This window comes from Carcharhinus amblyrhynchos, chromosome 29 (assembly GCF_965287045.1).
Source record: "Carcharhinus amblyrhynchos chromosome 29, sCarAmb.v2.hapA, whole genome shotgun sequence".
Classification (NCBI taxonomy): domain Eukaryota; kingdom Metazoa; phylum Chordata; class Chondrichthyes; order Carcharhiniformes; family Carcharhinidae; genus Carcharhinus; species Carcharhinus amblyrhynchos.
The window spans coordinates 25,527,279-25,536,552 of NC_137352.1; positions in this window are offsets into that span (position 1 = coordinate 25,527,279).

A 9,274-nucleotide genomic window follows, 5' to 3' on the forward strand; every position below is an offset into this window, starting at 1 on the left:
TTTTTCCATACTAAAAGCACTGTTTTGCAACATATTACCAGCATATAGTTTATTGAAGCATGGTTATTTTTAACCATTTGCAAGGGAAAAACTGAAAATGCATATTATGACATCTGAAAATGATAAGAGAATGAAAATATATACATTTTTAAAAAGGCAAGCATCATCACAAATCTGAAAGCACCACATCATTTGAAAAGGAACACAATGGTACTACATGATTTTTGGGAGGACAGCAGTGGCAAGTATATTTTAAATATAAATTGCATTTGTAATTTCTGCTCAACTATATTTTTTCCAGGGCATTGATTTGATTACTTGGACAATTGGTCTAGCTTTGGTCCCTCCTCTAAGAAAGGATTAACCTGTCTGAGAGGGATGTGAAAAATGTGTCCGCTAGATTGATTTTTTTGGGATTTCCAGAGAGGCAGGAAGTGGCCCTTTATTATCCACTTAAATGGTTCAAGTGGCCAGTTGGTCAGAGTCCATTCTGCCATCTTTTCCACCGCTGTCAATAAGGCATGGCAGCGGGACAGCTGACACCTCACCCAACCGTTCCTCCTCCTCCTCTACCCAACCTCCACCAACCCCATCATTCTACCAGCCCTCTTGCCTCTCAGCCACTAGCCAAAAGGCGCTGGAAATTTCCACCATAATCTCAAGGGATCCATCATAGAGAATTGATTTGAGGAGCATTTTCTTCACTCAGAGGGTTGTGAATCTTTGGAATTCTTCATCCCAGAGTGCTTTGAATGCTCACTTAATGACCATATTCATCCCAGGGATCAATAGATTGTTGGACACTAATGGAGTCAAGGGATATGAGGATGGGGCTGTGAAGTGCAGTCAGAAGAGAAAGGATCAGTTATTACCTTAGCGAAAGGCAGAGGCGGTTCAAGGGGCCTAATAGCCAGCTCCTATTCTCATTGCAAGTCATATTTTGTGTAAACTGTGTCTTTTAAATGATGTGTACTGCTAAAACTTCTGAGTGGTTACAAGAACATGAGAAGAACTCATCTTTTTGAAATGCTTTTGCCTATCCCTCCATGTGTAAAAGCTCTCCATCCTAGTCTGCCTGCACAATCTGAAGTCGAATTTATACAAAAGGCAAACAGATATACCAGTATGACTTGAGCTTAAACTCTGTCAAAGTCTTCTGGGTAAATAACAAGCACATCGCTGCCAATTACAAGAGGAAATTAGGAAATCATTTTCAAAATCTTTCTCAAACATAGGGAGAAGACCAATATCATTTTATTGAGTGAAAGTACAATGAGTCTATTCTTCTTTTCTCTGCAGGTTTAACATTGAACATCTAATATCCCATCTACATCTAATGCCTGTTCTTTTGTTGTACACCAATTCAGAACCCACATCCCAATGTCCTCACAGACTAAAAAAAGGGTGATGATAGACGGGATGGGAGGTGAAGGCAAGATAAAGAGGAGTGAATTTGAAACATGCGAGAAAAAGAACAAGGCAGAAAAGCTACCTTGCTATTTGCGCGGATGCTTTCTAAGATTACATGCAGGACAACTGAATGCTGTGAAATAGAGCTCTGAATCTTGCTCATAGCTCTCCCAAGAGAGGGGTATTTTTACAACAGCAGCATTGTCCCTAACCTCTGTATGTTCTGAGATCCTGCTGAAAGCCAAATTTTACTAGCAATGTCATACAGACAGTAAAATTGGTCGAGAAAATAAAAAAAAGCTTTAAAGTAGACATTGGTAAATATGAATAATGAAGCAGCTGAGGAATATTTAAAGAAAGAAACCTCAATTATTTGTCTCTGGAGATTACACGGTGATCAGACTGTACTCTTTGCCAATGCATTTAAACAAGTAAATGCTTAGGCGACATACTTAAAAATAAGCCTTTGTGAACGCATTGGAGGATTTGCTTTAAAAAGTGTTTTTTTTTGTCTGAAAGCATTTAATGGTCCACGTTAAAATGCATTGGAGGAAGCTAAATCAGTTCCCCATGGACCCATGTCCAGAGTACTATCTTAATTTGACAGTTTCACCCAGTGGCGCCCTCAGGCTAAACTGCCAAGGAAATTAGAGGCCTCATGAAGCCATCATGGGGACTAGTGCAGCTAAGTAATTCAGACAAAGAATTTAAAGTTTTCAGAGGGCTCAAGGGAAATTAACGTTAGGTTTCTTCAGTGGTTTGTGTTGGTGCAATAGGGGTAATATCCAACTGATTTTAGAGTTTAGCCACACTGCCCTGAGAAATAATGTGGAAGAGATGTACAAATAAGTGTACCAGGTCAGGGAAAGAAAAAAGGGTGATATGATATCCAGGATAGATGACCTTTCCTCCTGAGTGATTGGCTTGGAATGCTGAATTATATAATCATGTAACTTCTGCAGCAGGCCAACTTTGACAGGTAAACAAAAAAAAAGAGGGGAAACTGATTTCGACATGAGTTAGTAATTATTCTGGAGTGCAGAGGTTTAGGACCGATAAATCAGAACAGATGTGCATGGAATGGCTTAAGGGAAACAAGCGTCTGATTCTGCACAGTTTTGCTTCCTAATATTAACCTGGGAATTTGAAATCCCTTCAAGGATATTGGGTCTTTGCAAATCTTTGCTTGGATGTTCCCTTCAGTTTAACCCTTTACATCCAATTAATACCAAATCCACATTATCTTTGCCATTTTAACTATATTTCAAAGACTAGAAAGCATTCTACACTGCACTGAATACACAGATGAAATAATTTTAAACAAATTCCATAATTTCCAGATTCTGATGTCAAAAGTTAGGATTCTAGTTCTGTCTCGACATCATTTCATAGAATCGTTGAATCCCTCCAATGCAGAAGAGGCCATTCGCCCCATTGAATCTGCACCGACTCTCTGACAGAGCATCTTACCTGGCCCCGCTTCCCCACCCTATCCCTGTAACACCACGCATTCGTCATGGCTAAACGATCTAACCTACACATTTTGGGACACCACGGGGCAATTTAACACGGTCAGTCTACCTAACCTGTGGACTGTGGGAGGAAACCGCAGCAAGTGGAGGAAACCCACGCAGACACAGGGAAAATGTGCCAGTTCCACACTGGCTGCCACAAAGTAGACGAGTTGAAAGGTCTCGTCATTTTATGAAGATAGCGAGGAGCTAAGTTTGTAACGGAAGTGGGCAGCAGTGAAGGGGGTTTGGGGGGGTGGGCGCAATGGAGGGAGGGGTGGTCAATAGGGGAAGGGTTTGTCAGTGAGGGTCACCAGTGAGTGGGAAATAGTCACTGGGCTGGTAGCCAAGGGCGGCTGGTGAGTGGGGAAGGCAGTTGGCAAAAGTTCAGTTGGGGGGGGTGGGAGTCCCATGGGTGAGATGGATGGGGGTGGGGGGGTGGGGGTCAGTGTTGTAGTTACCCAGAAGTTAGAAGTGGTTTTAATTCTAACATTTTCTGGGCAATTGTTGCTGTAAGACGGTCACAACGATCTGAAATTTGTGATTTAAATCATATCATGGATACTTGCCTTTTCAGGGCAACTGCCCAATGGAAGTTTAAACTTCCTGGACAATCACTATACAACTCTTAGATGGGGATTTCTGAGAGGGTGGGTGTTTCCTTTGAGGTAGCTCTCCAGGTGTGACGTCCTGGGGAACAGAAGCGATGAGCCATTGACACTTCAGTGCAGTACTGGGGGAGTAATGGAATGTTAGAGGTGCCATCTATCAGGGAAGATCTCCAAACTGAGGCGCCTTGTTTCGTTGAACATGGAAAAACCCTATGATAAAAGTACAACTAGGGGCATTTTACCTGTCCTAGAAAACATCCATCATCACCAAAAAAAATTAGGTGGCCTTCTATCTCATTTCTGTTTCTGTCAGTTGTCTGTGATGCTTCCCAAAATAACAATCTTCAAAAGTAAGCCATGCTGAAGATGCAAAAATGTGCTTTGTAAAAGCAATCTCTTGTGTTCCAATTCTTCTCAAAGTTTAAGAAAATTGAAAGGGAGAAAATCAATCTATTTTATTGCCAATGAGCTGAAAACTTACTCCAGTGCTTTCAACACCACAGGAGGTCCACTCTCATTGTAAAATGAGTTCAGGTTTGTTGTGTTGCATCAAAAATTCAAATTTTAATTTCCCACTCCACTGAATTTCAGAAAATAGAAAGGTCCTTTTCTGAGGGGTTACTCTTTTCCAAATTCCCCATCCGCATCTCTCTCTCCAATTGCCCAGTGCAAGACTCCACTTCTGAGTCTTAGCCTGCACATGCATTCCATCCATCATCAATCCCTGTGCAATATAGCTTTAAACCCCAGTATTCTGCTTAGCGATTCTTGACAGAATCTACTAAAATGTGAAAGATGTCCCTATGTGAAATATCTGATTGGTTGGGAAGGCTGAGGACATAGTGTTATTGTCGCTGTAATCCAGAGACCCAGGGTAAGGTAACGGTAAGGATGACCACAGCCTGCTATCCCTTTTGAGGGGGAGAACAGACTGGGGCTCATTTAAACTGAGGGTCACCACACCTTAGGCAAGGGACAAGGATGAGAAGGCAGGGTCTTTAGTGAACAACCTCAGCCGGTGTGGGAATTGAACCCACAATGTTGGTGTCGCTCTGCATTACAAACCAGCTGCCCACCAACCTGATCTAACGGACCGATCCAAAGACCTGAGGTAATGCCCTGGGGACCCAGGTTCGAATCCCATCACAGTTCAAGTGCAATTCAAATTCATTGTCGTAAAAACCGGTCTGGTTCGCTAATGTCCCGAAGATAGGGAAAGAAATCTGCCATCCCTGGGCTGACCTAATATGACTCCAGACCCACAACAATGTGGTTGACTCTTAAAAATGCCAAGCCAGAGTATTTTGTGATAGGTAGTAAGTGCTGGCCCAGCCTGCAATGCCCACATCCCATGAATATAAAAAATCTGCAAATCCCCACAGTCCTTAAGAATTTGCAGTCAGTTCTGAATTCCAGAAAGTTGATAGATCAACCCAGCAATTCCAGTCTACTGAAGTTTTTTTTTGCTTATCTTAAAATCCTGGACACCAGATTACATAGAATTGCTTCCCTTGAAAAACATTTCCTTTTAATTACTCGAGCTACCTGCAGTTGGAGTTGCAAACTGTTAAAAGCTTCCATTTGTCATTACCAGAACCTTCAAATTCATTTCAATATAACACATCCTTTGAGTGTCAATAAGATAGTTTAGTAGCCTGCACCACTGTTGATTCAACAATGCGGTGTTTTTTTACAAAAACAGTGGGGAACATTGTAACATTCTGATGCACTGAAAGCAGTAAGCAGTCTTGTAGTTTGTCTTTAATTGGACATGTCCGTAATCAGGAAATACTATCAGGCAAGATATGATGGGATATGTCATGGGACAGAGTAGTTGAAATATGTTTGTTGACAAAGCAACATGTACATTTTTTTTCTTATTCCTTTCTGGGATGTCGCTGGCTCGGCCAGTGTTTATTGCCAATCCTGGTTGCCCTTCAGAAGGTCGTGGTGAGCTGCCTTCTTGAACCGCTGCAGTTCCTGAGGTGCAAGTAAACCCGCAGTGTTGTTAAGGAAGGAGTTCCAAGATTTTCACCCAGTGACAGTGAAGGTACGGTGACATATTTCTAAGTCAGATGCTGAGTGACTTGGAAAGGAACGACCAGGTGGTGGCGTTCACAGTTAACTGCTACCCTTGTCCTTGTAGATGACAGTGGTTGTGGGTTTTGTAAGTGCTGCCTGAGGAATTTTGGTGAGTTCCTGCAATGCATTGTATGGGTGGTACACATGGTTGCCACTATTTGCCATTGGTGGAAGGAGTGAATGTTTGTGGAAGGGGTACCAATCAAGCAGGCTGCTTTGTCCTGGATGGTGTCAATTTTCTTAAGAGTTGTTGGAGTTGCACTCATCCAGTTAAAGAGAGAGTATTCCATCTGATTTATGCCTTGTAGATGGTGGACAGGCTTTGAAGAGGCAGGAGGTGAGTTACTCACTGCTGGATTCCTAGCATCTGACCTGCTCTTGTAGCCACAGTATTTTTATGGATAATCCAGTTCAGTTTCTGGTCAAAGGTAACCTTCAGGTTGTTCAGAGTGGGAGGCTCAGCAATGGTAATGCCATCACACACTCTTCCTGGGAATGAGTAAGTTGCTCACCGATTGTCCCGCCGAAGCAAAACATGAAGATTTGCTGATCTGAGACACCCATCCCCCCCAACTCCCCAACTGCACCCAATGTCACCTACATGTATGTCAAAATTCCCTTGTGTAAGTGGGAACAATGATTTCCGAGTTTCTTCTCAACTCTCTTACACTAGAAATTAAAACAAAAGCCCTGAACTTGGAATTACTTCTTCAATATTTTTTTCAACTCATTTGTAACATTTCCATCACCGTTTTGTTTTATGTATTCATTTTACTTTATTGGATGTTAACATGACTTTTTATGTTGATTTTATTGCTTTCCAACTTGTTCCCATTTTAAATCTATTTGTACTCTGTGTTACCTTCCCAGAAGTTTACTGTTTGTTAGAGTAATTAACTACAGAACAAGTGAAGCTGACACATTGGGTGGGATTTTCAGGCCATTGGCCTGTGGTGAAATCTTCCAGTCTCGATGACGCAACTCAGCAAGTTTCCCAATGGCGCTGGGGGGGTGAAATCAATGGGAACTCCCTTTGACTGCAGCTGAACCACAAGATCCCGCGCCCAGCAGGCCACCTCATGCTGCCAAGAAACATTATGCAAGGCGGGGGGTGGGGACAGAAAATCCTGCGGATTGGGCTGTATTTTCCAGCCCTTACCACATCAGGATTTTCCAGTCCCACCAAAGGCAACTCCCAACCCTTTGGAGGGTTCCCCAGCAGCAGAATGGGTGAGGCATACAAAATGCTATCAGTCTCGGTGGGACAGGAAGATCCTGCTGGTAGCCAATGGCGAGCCATCTCCGCTGCTGGAAAACACATTTCCGGGGGTGGGGGGAGCGGTTGGAGTTGCCGGGGGCGGGGCGGGGGGTGGGGGGGGGGTGCGGATGTGGCGGGGGGAGAGACACAGCCATTGAATTTAGGGTTCAAGTGGCGTTAACGTTGGATGGGAAATATTTGTAATGTCCAAGTCGCAAAGTAAAAGCAATTTTTGACGATAAGAGTGAATTATTCACTCTGGTGGCAGAAACCAGAGATTGTCATTCCCAAATCCTCTCATGGGGGAAACAGGCACTCATTGGGATTTTCATGTAAATACCGTCTTAACTGGCAGGGAGACAAAAAGAGAAAACATTAGAAAATCTCAGCAGGTTTGGCAGCATCTGTAAAGAGAGAAAAGAGCTGACATTTTGAGTCCAGATGATCATACGTCAAAGCCGAGGGATATCATGGAGACAAATTCTCCATTCAGTTCAGAATGTTGAATGGGTTCTCGAAGCTGGGGGCAGGTCAGAGGTCCTGCTGCTTTAGAGGAACAGCATCCCGAAATGGCAAGTCATTAGGTGGGAGAGAATACTTCAACTGGGAGACGGTGTCGACCCCACTATCTTCAAATATTTAACTTAAAAATAAAGATAAGCAGGCATGCCACCGCTGTGGTGGTGGAAGGTGTGGGGTGGCTGACCGACACCTCGAAAGGGTGCTCTATGGCTGTTCCTGCACAGAGGCAGGCACAGAAAATATCTCGGTCTGTCTGAAGTGCTGGTCCCTGACACCTTCCACCAAGTGCCCACCTGCTAATGAGGGAAATTGGAGGAGAACTGGAAAATTCCACCCTGCCTCACTTTAATTGGTCTCATTAGACTCTTAAAGTTTAAAAGTTTTAAAGTTCTATTTGTGATTTTGATCAATGACTTGGAGGTGGGGGCTGAAGGATGGGTCAGTAAATTTGCTGATGACACCAAGATTGGTGGAGTATTGGATGAGGTAGAGGGCTGTTGTAGGCTGCAAAGAGACATTGATAGGATGCTGGGCTGAAAAGTGGCAGATGGAGTTTAACCCTGATAAGTGCGAGGTGATTCATTATGGTAGGACAAATTTGAATGCGGATTACAGGGTCAACAGCAGGGTTCTGAGGAATGTGGAGGAACAGAGAGATCTTGTGGTTCATATCCACAAATCTCTGAAGATTGCCACTCAAGTGGATAGAGCCGTGAATAAAGCCTGCAATGTGTTAGCGTTTATTAACAGGGGGTTTGAGTTTAAGAGCCGTGGGGTTATGCTGCAGCTATACAGGACCTTGGTGAGACCACATTTGGAATATTGTGTGCAGTTCTGGTCACCTCACTGTAAGAAGGATGTGGAAGCATTGGTGAGAGTGCAGAGGAGGTTTACCAGGATGCTGCCTGGTTAGGAGGGTAGGTCTTATGAGGAAAGGTTGAGGGAGCTAGGGTTTTTCTCTTTAGAGCGGAGGAACATGAGAGGCGACTTAATCGAGGTTTATAAGATGATGAGGGGAATAGATAGAATGGACGTGCAGAGACTATTTCCTCGGGGGATGTAGCTGTTACTAGGGGACATACTATAAGGTTCGTGGTGGGAGATATAGGAGGGATGTCTGAGGTAAACTCTTTACTCAGAGAGTGGTTGGAGTGTGGAATGGACTGCCTGCTGTGATTGAGGAGTCAGATACTTGAGGAACTTTCAAGTGGTTATTGGATAGGGACATGGAGCACACCAGAATGATAGGGAGTGGGATAGCTCGATCTTGGTTTTGGACAAAGTTTGGCACAACACTGAGGGCCGAAGGACCGGTATTGTGCTGTACTGTTCTATGTTTCTATGTTTACTTATTGGTGTCACAAGTCAACTTATGTTAACACCGCAATGAAGTCACTGTGAAAGTCCCCTAGCTGCCAATGCCGGCGCCTGTTCAGGTACGCTGAGGGAGAATTTAGTATGGCCAATGCACCTAACCAGCAGGTCTTTCACACTGTGGGACGAAACTGGAGCACCCAGAGGAAACCCATGCAGACACAAGGAGAACATGCAGAGACTCCGCACAGAAAGCGGCCCAAGTCGGAAATCGAACCCAGGTCTCTGGTGCTGTGAGGCAGCAGCGCTAACCACTGTGCCACCGTGCCACCCAGTATGATAAAAGCAAAATACTGCCGATACTGGAATCTGAAACAAAGACAGAAAATGCTGGGAAATCTCAGCTGGTCTGACAACTTCTGTGGGGAGAGAGTAAAGCCCACACTTCGAGCCTGGGTGACACTTTGTAAAAGCTGAAATGCTAGCAACTGCAGAGACCACTCTGACGGACCCAGTCCTCACCCCTGCAAAAAAAGACTCAGAAACAGGATGGAACTGGCGAACTG